Consider the following 8,945-nt stretch of genomic DNA (forward strand, 5'->3'; position numbering starts at 1 on the left):
AAGCACTCGTTCCGCCCATAATCTCCCAGAAGATGGAGATGGAACCACCACGTAATTCATAATTTTATGTTGACCGATCTAAATACATGTTACAACAAAAATTTAAATAGCTACCTACTACTTTAAAAGCTCTAAAACCGGTGCAGGATTCTTAAAGGAACAATTTCACCTGTGCCCAGAATTGTGTGGCTTGATGAAGTATATTACTAAACTGTTAATCGTTACAACTAGATTCCTACTGAAGTGTAGAGTATGTGACCGTAGGATTACCCAAATGTTTTTCATCATGCGCATTCATTTTATTGTTCTGAAACATTTTGATAGATTTATTTTGCTTTAACATTGCATTGCAACCAGTTGTGTATGAATTTCACCTGGTTTGAAAGTCTAAAACATCACTACCCAAATTTCACAGTTGATGATAATATTACTTTGGATAATTACTTTATATAAGCGTACAACAAACCGATTGAGTTTCATAGGCATCTCAACCTGCTGAAGAGAAGTTACTGAATAGCTAATACTTCAGCCTAGCTACATGTTTTTTCTTTTATTACTATTAATTATTTATAGAATATCTGTATAACTATTTGATAGATAAAATAATTGCATTATTTTTCTCAGCTTACCAACATTATATAGTTTCAGTTTTCATTGCTAGTAATATCAATCCTGGATGCCTTAATATGTGTATGGCCCACTTTCTTACAAGATTCTGAAAATTTTCAGTATTCTCTACTATCACCTTCATTCATTTATTAACATTCATTCATATTGTCCATATTTTGTTGTAATAAAGGACCGTACTTCATATCCTAAATATATGTTTAACATGTCTCTTTTTTTTATCTTATTTTCTTCCGTATTTATAATTTAACTCCTCATTAACATTTTTTTTCTCTTGTTAGCATTTTAACTGAATTTTTTCTCGTCATCAATGAATTATACCATTTATTACTTCAAATTAATCATTCTCAGTTAAAGCCAAAATCATAAAATTGTCAATAGAATTTAAAATATTTATTTCCTTATATTGTAGCTCTTCTCTATTTTTTTCTTAATTCCTTTATTACTATCTATTTACCAAGAAAAATAAACGGGTATACATAACCATTCTTGTCTTATTCTGTTGCATATTACGATATGATTTATTTAATCCATCTTTTGCATTTATTGTAACTACATATTATATATAATAAAAGCTACTTAAATCAGAATCTAGTTTAATCCTTAGTTATTTTATCATAAAGTGTTATACAAAGCCTTGACAGTAGCAGTAAGATGTATTAAATTAGATTGTGAGAGTCGGGTGCCTAAATTCTTTAAAATATCAGCAGAACATACAGTTAAAAAACAAATTATGATTCAGTACATCTATGGAGGCAATATGATATTGTATAATTAAACATCTGTTATTATACATGATCAATATAATTAGAAAAAATTAACTCGGATAAATAGTACTTTTTATGTTATTATTGCTAAATGAATTTAAATTGTTTGGTTTAAGTGTACAGCATATTACCTTTTTTTTCTTTTATTAATAATTACTATTTTTATTATTCATTTATTATATTACTGATTAGAGTTATCGGGCCTTAGATGGATTCTTATTAATATATAACATAGTAATAAAAATGAATGAACATATATATAAATATATTAAACAAAATTAATTATTTTAGGTGCATTGTAATGATCAGTAGATTTTTAGATTATATATTATTACAAATAAAATTTAAAATTAAAAAAAGAGTATATATGAAATATGCGTTTCAATAATAAATATTATATATATATAAAAGCATTTTGTGGTAAATTAGTCAATAGTGTTGTTTTTATTATTAATAATATATATTTATGTTTATTACTAAAACAATTTATCATAACCCCTCAATTAATGATTTATTATGAATAATCGTATTATAATAAGTACAGAGTATGTTAATTGTTCTGTCCTACCGTTTTATATTAGTATATAATATATATGTATGTATAGTCTGGTATTAATTAAAAAATAAAACAAGTTCCTTGTTTTATTTCTTTTATGAAAAAATGTAATTTTTATAATTAATTTCTATATCGTATTTTATTTTCTCATTAATTATTTATGACAAACATATTATATATATATGTATATGCTATTATCATAGTGATTGTAAACAACATAATACAAGTTTTTCTTTAGAATAACAAGCATCCCATGCCAATAGGGAAAAATTGTGAACAAAGCAGTTTCCTTTTGTCTTAATTTAGCTAAAAATACATTTGCACATCTGTTCACCAAGCCCTGGTGATATTTGGGCCTACAAGGGACAGTTTTTGCTCACCATTGGGATCGGCTGTACGGTGAACATCATTAGAATGCAACTCTGATGTTTCTTGTTCCTCAGGTCCATTGTATGCATCACATCACTTTGTTTAAAGTAACAAATTAATGTAGTGAACCCTTTTCATAGTGAACTAATGTACAATTACACTGCTTTAAATTCATCAGGGCAATTTATTTGTAATAGATTTTAAAAAATTAATTAAATATATTAATTTAAAAATAAATCGTCAAACTAAGGTAGTATATTTTATATAGGTAGTATTTAATTACTTTCGATTTCATATCTTCTCTGATAAGGATATATGCATGTTTTCATTTGCTTAAGTAAATTACCTCTTTGTGTAACAACAAATTATAATAATAATAATGAATTTAAATTGATAAAAGAGAAAAAAGTTTAATTTAGGACAAAGTGACCTTGTTATTGTACATGTGTAATTTGATTTTGAGGAATTTTATAAAATTTAAGCATTTTATAAAATTCCTTCCAGGAGGAGGTCTACCATTTTAATAAAAAAAGTTAAAATTTTTCTACTTATTTTTTATAAATAAGTTATTGTTAAAAATGAGTGATTAATAAATAATATGAAGATATGCATTTTATAACATTTTCAATAAATTATAGTATATGCTTTTGAGTTTAATTTGATAAATTTGTAGATTGAAATGAAATTCTAATACTTTTATATTATTTTTAATTCTGTAAAAAAAATGGTAATTATAGTGTTGATATGAAAATAGTAAGATTTTGATGCTTGTAAAAGATTTTCAGTTTTCAGCTGCTCTATGTTGTGAGTGAAAGTATGTCATCTATATTTTAATAGGTTTGAAACTGATACAAACATTTATTCGGTTCACTATAAAAGGCACTGCAGTCATTTCACTTGTCGCTTTCCTATTGTCATAGGATGCTTGTTGTACTTTAAGAATGATTGTGCTGTTTTCAAAACGAATTTTTGTCTTGTTTCAGGTCATCTACTGTCATTTGATTAAAAAATCTAACGTACATACGTATATTTCTTATGGAATTTAGGAAACTTTATTTTTGATACACCTGCACTATAAAATAAAATTTGGTCCCTTTTTGTGATCTTTATAAATTTTTCTTAAGTATTTTATTTTTATTTATCATTTAAAATTAATAAAATTGAATCTATGTTGAAAATTGAACCCAGGATCATTATTAGTATATTTTTTTATAAATGTGAATTATAAATTTACATGTAAACTGAAAAATAATCATTTTATTTTTTATAATTTCTAGATATATTAACGATATTCAATTTACCATAATACAAGGAACTTTTTTGAAAACTAATTGATTAATAACGAGAAAAATAAATAATTTTATATAAAAATAAATATATTACATATATATGTACTGTATTATTTAATAATAATTACAATTAATTTAAAATTTGGTGATAGACACTGGTGAATATATTATTGCCTTACTATGATTATTATATATTGTAATAAAAAATTATAAATAATTACTGTTATTAATAATTAATTAATGTAATTTGTGTAGTAATTAGATAACTAATGCTGATTAATTAATTAATAAATGAGTGTATTTATGTATGTATGTATATCTTTTTACTAAATAAAATACATAATTTATTACTGTACTTTTATTGCTTATTTAATCGCATTATGAAAATGATTATATATTTTAAAAAAGGAAACCGATATTAATGTTCTTATAATAAATGTGTATGTATTTATTATTATTATTCAGATAATTTTTTTGTAATATTTAAAAGTATTTAATTTTATTAATAATTAAACGTTTTTATGATTCAGTTTCCAACTGATTTCTAATTATAAATTTTCTATTAAAAAAAAAAATTAAAGTATTCCCTTCTCTTTAATATGATTTTTTTTTCCAGTTTACATTTGGTGGCGGTCTTGCTTACCTGCTTTACCGAAAGTCCCAGGTTTGATTTCCAGGTAGGGTCTACAAAATTTATAACAAGTCAACCCTGATAATAGAATGATTTTAGTTTTTTATGCGATTTAAAAATACTAAATAAAAAAAAAAACATGTATAATTATTATTTTGAACCGCTCCATTAATAAATCTTCAAGAAAATTTTAAGGTATAGAGTCAAAGGATAATTTTATAGTCGTAGGTAATTTTTATTATTGGGTATCTAATAACAAAAAATTACCGGTTTGAATTTTTAAAATTATTTTATGGTGTTTATGTAATTACAGTCGTTACTTTACTGAGAAAATAAAAATATTTTTATTTTGTTAATAAACAAATAAATTGTGAGTTATTTATTTACTTTTTTCTTATTTTAGGAGTATGAGAATATTCACAAGGAACATCTTGCAACCTTCATCTAGATTTATGTCCTTTAAATGTAACAAGGGATTCAGAAAATGCTTTCTAATAACAATGCTTTTTAATAATTATTTTTATTATAAAACACCTTTTCTGTTGATGCTTTTGTCTAGGTGTGAAATCCATAATTAAAACTGTATTGATGAAGATTTATTTGATTTCTATTTTATTATTATGACTTCAGATATGATTCTACATGATCTACTTTAATTAAAAAGATGAGTTGGGAAATGATAGGTGAAAAAGTTCCACATCCTTGCTGTGAATTGAACCCAAGATCGACTGACCTAGAACCCGGCTTACTAAACGCTACTCTTGGTTGGCTAGCGGTTATGAATAAGCCAACAATATGGGCCTTAATGTAGTAGTCATAGTCACATTCATAATTTTACATGATGCTTCCTCACCTTGGACTGGAATATATCTCGATTCCAAATTGCCAGAATTGATTTTATGGAATATTAGTGTTTCAACTCCAGTAAATTATTTTTTCCAGGAATCTATTAACTTTATTTAACTGGAGAAGACGAGTGAGGGATAAACTCAAAAAATGTTTTTCTTCTCACTCCTAATTGCCATCGGTGACATTCCTTTTACCCACAATAACAGGTCACAACTTTTCTTATGTGCAAAAATAGATAGAATAGTTATTGAACTACCTTTAGAAGAAAAAGAAGAGCATTCTGATAATTGATTAACACTATATTCAGTGGAGAATATCTAAATTAGTCGTGTCTAGAATTAAATTTACTATTTTTAGTACATCAGCAACAACAGAATTCATTAAAAAATACTATTCGTGAATAGATTGTGCACATTATCTTAACCGACTATCAGCTATCCAAATGTTTTACCTACACTTGACCTGTCTTTAAATTTATTGTAGTACGGTAAAATTTTGTACGTTTTTTAACACTAAGAATTGATTTATGCCTTCTCCTGATCTGACACAATTTTTCATTCAGAAAAAAAAATAGTTGTATCTGTTATTGCCAACATAATAACTTTAAAATTTTTCCTTCATTAAAAAAAAACCTGAACTGCTAAGAACAAATGAGTTATTACAATTTGAAAAGATAGTCACCATTTATGAACATTTTGGCACATAAGGTTTTTTAAATACCAGTTTTTTTTTTTTAAATATTATTAAATATTTTTTTTAGATTATTGTGTACTTCAAGTATTAACAATAAATATAGATATTAATTTCAATAAAAAATGTTATCTTCTAATGATAGATAAATGCTTTTATGGATTACGAGGAATTACTATATTTTTTCTTTTATATTTAACAAAAAAAAAGTTACATTTTAATTGGAGTAATTGTATTCTATAACAGATCAGGCCTACAGAATCTATTGAGTAAATAATTTTCTTTTTTAATTATATAAAATTTTAAAACTATGTAAGTTTTTTTTATAAGACTCTTTATGAAAGAAATTAACAATCGAAAAAGATTTTTCTTTATTAATTTTATCAGAACTGAAGTCATACATATAACATAAAAACTCATGAAAAAAAATAAAATTTTGTACTTTAACCTACACTTTATTTAGTTTTTGCTTTAAACCTCTATAATGCATTGCTTCTCTATAGTTACTGTTGGAGTCTTTTTGTGTGATTGTTCTATAAAACCTGCTTAGTATGTTTATTGCATATTAAATCCAATTAAAAAAAAAAATATTTAAACAGTCTCATATACTGAAGTCTGTGAATAACAAAATTACCAAGTAAACAGTTCATTAATTTATTAAAAATATTATATAGTGTCAGTACTAGTAACATCAAGTAATTCAAAAATTTAATTTTAATCGGTCCCCCTGAATTGAATTTATATTAACAAAGTAAAAAAATTGTATGGGAAACCAGTATAAAAATTGCAAAAAAGATGACTATGATAAAATATAATGTAAAACAAAATAGGTAGTTTCATGTATATTGTACCTAAAAATTCTATAATTTAAGTTTTGACTAAATTTTTATTCTACTCTCAAATTGTTTCAGATATTTTATTGCACTACATTCCAGGTTAGAGATTATCTTTTTTGGCCTTCTATTAAATCTCGTAAGATATTAAATAATACATAAGTTTAATTTAATAATACATAAGGAGCTTATTTTTTCTACAAGTTAATCTTCTCTTCTCTCAACACAGTTTCTTGTCCATTCATCTTATTCACATAAATACCAAAGGAAATTCAGCTTATATGTGGGAAAGTAACATTAGCAGCTTTTATGCAGATTTTATCTTTAATAGATAGGAGCCTCTACCTTGATCAATCTTTCTTTTTTTTGCTTTTAAATGTGCACCTCATTTTTCAATTTGGCATTACTTAAAAGGTCTACTAGTTGTAGAGGTATGAATGAATGTGGTAAGGTCAAAATTCATACATTTCTATAATCTAAAAATCACATTATTTTTTTTTTCCAAAAGTCTTCCTAATTTTTGGAATAATATTTAATAATAATTTTTTTTTTACCTTTATATTTCAATTTTCATGGAAATCTTATGTTAAATTGAAGTTAAATGATTTTAGTTGTAATAGCAAGAAGACATTTTTGAATGTGAAACACAATAGATATTTACATTTGTAGAGATAAATAATTGTTCAGTTACACCTAATGCTGTAAACTAATTTTGCTCTTTTATTGTGATAGATTAAGCTTGTCACTTCCAATAATTTTTTTTTTTTACTTATAGTTAAAAAGTTTACAGCCACCCTGACCTGTTAGTTTTGTAGTCAACTGATCTTAGGTTCAATTCCTTGAGGGTCTTGGAATTTTGCTTGTGTTATTTTATTAATATAAGCTTCCTTGTTAAAATAATATTATTAACAAAACATGAGAAAATATTTAAAATATTGTAATTTTTCTTTAGGTAGTCATATTAATACCTTATGTGTACATCGCAATTTGTTCAACTTATGAACAGTTTCCAAACCTATAACTTGATGAGATGTATCACATGTAAATGAATGTAGTAGGTCTTATTCAGTATGAGAGATTATGTAGTCTTATACAGACTCGGGCTGATCGTTTCTGAGATGTTTGGTGAATCGAACCTCAACCACCAAAGAACACCAGGGTATCCTTATCTAATATTCAAATCCATGTAAAAGTAACTTACCTTTACTTGGATTTAAACTTCAGAATGTTTGACTTCGAAGATCAGTTGTTAAAGAGTTGATTTGCGAGAATGATTTTACCACACTAGAATGACCCAGTGGGTTCAAGGTAATCAAGCATTCATTTTCTTGGTATTACTCCATGTAATACAATACATTATATAATTTTCATTTACAATTTTGAGAATTTTCACATCACATGTGACTCAATCACATGTACCGTGACATTGAACGAATGTATTGTTGAATGTGTTGCACATGAAAAAACCTTAAAAACAAACATTTGATGGATTTGGAAAACCACCAAAAGATTGTGTTTTATAATATGGTAAATGCATGTTTAGTTACAGTTGAAAAAATCAAAATAAATAATACTACTTTTACACAGTTATATAAAATATGTTTATATAAAGTCTTTGTTAAAAACCTTTATAATCTCTCCCCTTCTTTTGATACCACAACAAAAAATACATGCTTATTATAGTGGCTGCAATGTTTATTTTGTACATTTTAACAAATATTTGTACTGTTAATAAAATAATATAATTTGATGTTTGAATCATGAAAACATAATAACAATATGATAAAAAATCGAAGAAGTCCTGCGCCTTTTTCAGTAATGTAAATTCTTTATTTAGCGACCAGTTTTCATTAGTATCAACAATCCATATTCTACTGCATATTTGATTTAAAATTTTATATTCCCATGTTTTCTTTATAAATTTAATGCATTAGTTTATAAAATTTTACTTTTTTTCTATTTTATAACGTTAAAGGTTATTGGATTAATGAATATTTTACCACGTTTCATCTTTAGTTTCCTGGCTAACTTGAAGTTAATGAGTCAGTTAAATAATTACTTAATTATTTTCATTAAATGTTCCAAATTCTAAACTGAAATATAATCAAATTACCTTACTTCTGACTTAAAAAATTTATTTAAGAATTTTTATGATAAGTTTGACAGTAAATTAAAAAGATGTTACTACATGAAGAATTTTCCATAATTTTATACTTTTCCCCCCTTTATTTTATTATTATTATCATCATCATCATCATATTTTTATAAATTAATTAAATTAAAATTAAATACTTATTGTTCCTGCCAAGGTAATTATCAACAATAAATTATTAT

General features: G+C 24.9%; 1 protein-coding gene across 2 annotated transcripts in view; it reads left to right on the forward strand.

Annotated features, from left to right (window-relative positions):
• The window catches only part of Hipk (Homeodomain interacting protein kinase), a 162,871-nt gene extending 157,059 nt beyond the window's left edge, over positions 1-5,812 (forward strand). Inside the window, exon 22 of one of the 2 annotated variants that reach the window (XM_075378800.1) lies at positions 4,225-5,812. The gene's annotated coding sequence lies outside the window, so the exon portion shown is untranslated. The remainder of the gene's footprint in view (positions 1-4,224) is intronic. The other variant, XM_075378792.1, reaches the window with a different exon arrangement.
• Positions 5,813-8,945: the final 3,133 nt, after the last annotated feature.

This window comes from Lycorma delicatula, chromosome 11, assembly GCF_047948215.1.
Source record: "Lycorma delicatula isolate Av1 chromosome 11, ASM4794821v1, whole genome shotgun sequence".
NCBI lineage: Eukaryota > Metazoa > Arthropoda > Insecta > Hemiptera > Fulgoridae > Lycorma > Lycorma delicatula.